The sequence below is a fragment of the Sinohyriopsis cumingii genome, chromosome 1, assembly GCF_028554795.1.
Source record: "Sinohyriopsis cumingii isolate HCF-2022 chromosome 1, ASM2855479v2, whole genome shotgun sequence".
Lineage (NCBI taxonomy): Eukaryota > Metazoa > Mollusca > Bivalvia > Unionida > Unionidae > Sinohyriopsis > Sinohyriopsis cumingii.
In genome coordinates, this window is record NC_142961.1 from 156,154,297 (window position 1) to 156,159,570 (window position 5,274).

Genomic DNA, 5,274 nt, shown 5'->3' on the forward strand with positions numbered 1-5,274 from the left:
CAACTTGAATCGCATCTCGCAATGTGTTAATTTGTGTTGCTTCCTTGTATCTATTTAATAAAGCATTGTTGTCAATATCACCAAAACAATGCTTGTCGGAAATATGGCGTATGTCTTTGTTACCCAATCCAGTCAAAAGTACAAAACATCGAGTTTCAGCCAATCATACTAAGACTGAGATAGTTAAATATATGTAATTACAAAATGTATTGTCACTCAGATAAAGTATTCTTTAATGCTATTCACATTAGTATTGTCCATTTTTATATTAACAAACTTGATTTTTTTTGTTTGCTTTGCCATCAAATACTTCTATAGAAATAACATCTTCTTTGCGATAATTATAGGAGGAGTTCTTGATCTGTTTCCTCTTCTATACTATGAAATAGTTCTTACAACATGGCATGTCTCGCTTGATTATCATTAATCGTCTAACATCAAAATTGATTACTTGCATTATAATACCATGATATATAAAAGTCTTCCATTATAATAACATGATATATATAACACTTCCATTATAATACCATAATATATAAAACACTTCCATTATAATACCATGATATATATAACACTTCCATTATAATACCATGATATATATAACACTTCCATTATAATACCATGATACATAAAACACTTCCATTCTAATACCATGATACATAAAACAGTTCCATTATAATACCATGATACATAAAACACTTCCATTATAATACCATGATATATATAACACTTCCATTATAATGCCATGATATATAAAACACTTCCATTATAATACCATGATATATAAAACAAAGTCCGATTTTACTCATAGCCATTAAGCTTGTACAAAATTGCTAAGGTTCTATATAGCTGTATCATATCTTGAATCTTTTTGTTTCTTCAAACAATTTTATGTTGTTGTTTTTTATTCACTATCGAACCTGCATTTTACATATATCAATAATCCCTTCAAAGTTGGTGATTGAAAATTATTTTTTATTATTTATCCTTCACTTTTACGGCACTATTTATTGATGTTGATATTACAGTTATACTACTCATTATAATGGTACTGATATTACAATAATACTACTCATTATAATGACATTGATATTACAGTAATACTACTCATTATAATGACATTGTTATTACAGTAATACTACTCATTATAATGACATTGCTATTACAGTAATACTACTGATTATAATGACATTGATATTACAGTTATACTACTCATTACTACTGGTATTGATATTACAGTAATACTACTCATTATAATGACATTGATATTACAGTTATACTGCTCGTTATAATGGTACTGATATTACAGTAATACTACTCATTATAATGGTATTGATATTACAGTAATACTACTCATTATAATGATACTGATATTACAGTAATACTACTCATTATAATGGTATTGATATTACAGTAATACTACTCATTCTAACGGTACTGATATTACAGTAATACAACTCATTATAATGGTACTGATATTAGAGTAATGCTACTCATTATAATGGTACTGATATTACAGTAATACTGCTCATTATAATGGTACTGATGTTACAGTAATACTACTCAGTGTAATGGTACTGATATAACAGTAATACTACTCATTATAATGGTACTGATAATACAGTAATACTGCTCATTGTAATGGTATTGATATTACAGTAATACTACTCATTGTAATGGTACTGATATAAAAGTAATACTACTCATTATAATGGTACTGATGTTACAGTAATACTACTCAGTGTAATGGTACTGATATAACAGTAATACTACTCATTATAATGGTACTGATATTACAGTAATACTACTCATCATAATGGTACCGATATTACAGTAATACTACTCATCATAATGACATTGTTATTACAGTAATACTACTCATTATAATGACATTGCTATTACAGTAATACTACTGATTATAATGACATTGATATTACAGTTATACTACTCATTACTACTGGTATTGATATTACAGTAATACTACTCATTATAATGACATTGATATTACAGTTATACTGCTCGTTATAATGGTACTGATATTACAGTAATACTACTCATTATAATGGTATTGATATTACAGTAATACTACTCATTATAATGGTACTGATATTACAGTAATACTACTCATTATAATGGTATTGATATTACAGTAATACTACTCATTATAATGGTATTGATATTACAGTAATACTACTCATTATAATGGTATTGATATTACAGTAATACTACTCATTATAATGGTATTGATATTACAGTAATACTACTCATTATAATGGTATTGATATTACAGTAATACTACTCATTCTAATGGTACTGATATTACAGTAATACAACTCATTATAATGGTACTGATCTTACAGTAATACTACTCATCATAATGGTACTGATATTACAGTAATACTACTCATTATAATGGTATTGATATTACAGTATTAATACTCGTTATAATGGTACTGATATTACAGTAATACTACTCATTATAATGGTATTGATATTACAGTTATACTACTCGTTAATACTGCAATTGACATTACAGTTATACTACTCAATATAATGGTACTGATATTACAGTAATACTACTGATTATAATGGTATTGATATTACAGTAATACTACTAATTACTACTGGTATTGATATTACAGTTATACAACTCATTAATACTGCAATTGATATTACAGTTATACTACTCATTATAATGGTACTGATAATACAGTAATACTGCTCATTGTAATGGTATTGATATTACAGTAATACTACTCATTGTAATGGTACTGATATTACAGTAATACTACTCATTATAATGGTACTGATATTACAGTAATACTACTCATTATAATGACATTGTTATTACAGTAATACTACTCATTATAATGACATTGCTATTACAGTAATACTACTGATTATAATGACATTGATATTACAGTTATACTACTCATTATAATGGTACTGATATTACAGTAATACTACTCATTATAATGACATTGTTATTACAGTAATACTACTCATTATAATGACATTGTTATTACAGTAATACTACTCATTATAATGACATTGCTATTACAGTAATACTACTCATTATAATGGTATTGATATTACAGTAATACTACTCATTATAATGGTACTGATATTACAGTAATACTACTCATTGTAATGGTATTGATATTACAGTAATACTACTCATTATAATGGTACTGATGTTACAGTAATACTACTCAGTGTAATGGTACTGATATAACAGTAATACTACTCATTATAATGGTACTGATATTACAGTAATACTACTCATCATAATGGTACTGATATTACAGTAATACTACTCATCATAATGACATTGTTATTACAGTAATACTACTCATTATAATGACATTGCTATTACAGTAATACTACTGATTATAATGACATTGATATTACAGTTATACTACTCATTACTACTGGTATTGATATTACAGTAATACTACTCATTATAATGACATTGATATTACAGTTATACTGCTCGTTATAATGGTACTGATATTACAGTAATACTACTCATTATAATGGTATTGATATTACAGTAATACTACTCATTATAATGGTACTGATATTACAGTAATACTACTCATTATAATGGTATTGATATTACAGTAATACTACTCATTATAATGGTATTGATATTACAGTAATACTACTCATTATAATGGTATTGATATTACAGTAATACTACTCATTCTAATGGTACTGATATTACAGTAATACAACTCATTATAATGGTACTGATATTACAGTAATACTACTCATTATAATGGTATTGATATTACAGTAATACTACTCATTATAATGGTATTGATATTACAGTAATACTACTCATTCTAATGGTACTGATATTACAGTAATACAACTCATTATAATGGTACTGATATTACAGTAATACTACTCATTATAATGGTATTGATATTACAGTAATACTACTCATTATAATGGTATTGATATTACAGTAATACTTCTCATTATAATGGTATTGATATTACAGTAATACTACTCATTATAATGGTACTGATATTACAGTAATACCACTCATTATAATGGTACTGATATTACAGTAATACTACTCATCATAATGGTACTGATATTACAGTAATACTACTCATCATAATGGTATTGATATTACAGTAATACTACTCATCATAATGGTACTGATATTACAGTAATACTACTCATTATATACTACTAATTACTACTGGCATTGATATTACAGTAATACTACTCATTATAATGGTTTTGATATTACAGTAATACTACTCATTATAATGGTATTGATATTACAGTATTACTACTCGTTATAATGGTATTGATATTACAGTAATACTACTCATTATAATGGTATTGATATTACAGTAATACTACTCATTATAATGGTATTGATATTACAGTAATACTACTCATTATAATGGTATTGATATTACAGTAATACTACTCATTCTAATGGTACTGATATTACAGTAATACAACTCATTATAATGGTACTGATATTACAGTAATACTACTCATTATAATGGTATTGATATTACAGTAATACTACTCATTATAATGGTATTGATATTACAGTAATACTACTCATTCTAATGGTACTGATATTACAGTAATACAACTCATTATAATGGTACTGATATTACAGTAATACTACTCATTATAATGGTATTGATATTACAGTAATACTACTCATTATAATGGTATTGATATTACAGTAATACTTCTCATTATAATGGTATTGATATTACAGTAATACTACTCATTATAATGGTACTGATATTACAGTAATACCACTCATTATAATGGTACTGATATTACAGTAATACTACTCATCATAATGGTACTGATATTACAGTAATACTACTCATCATAATGGTATTGATATTACAGTAATACTACTCATCATAATGGTACTGATATTACAGTAATACTACTCATTATATACTACTAATTACTACTGGCATTGATATTACAGTAATACTACTCATTATAATGGTTTTGATATTACAGTAATACTACTCATTATAATGGTATTGATATTACAGTATTACTACTCGTTATAATGGTACTGATATTACAGTAATACTACTCATTATAATGGTATTGATATTACAGTTATACTACTCGTTAATACTGCAATTGACATTACAGTTATACTACTCAATATAATGGTACTGATATTACAGTAATACTACTGATTATAATGGTATTGATATTACAGTAATACTACTAATTACTACTGGTATTGATATTACAGTTATACTA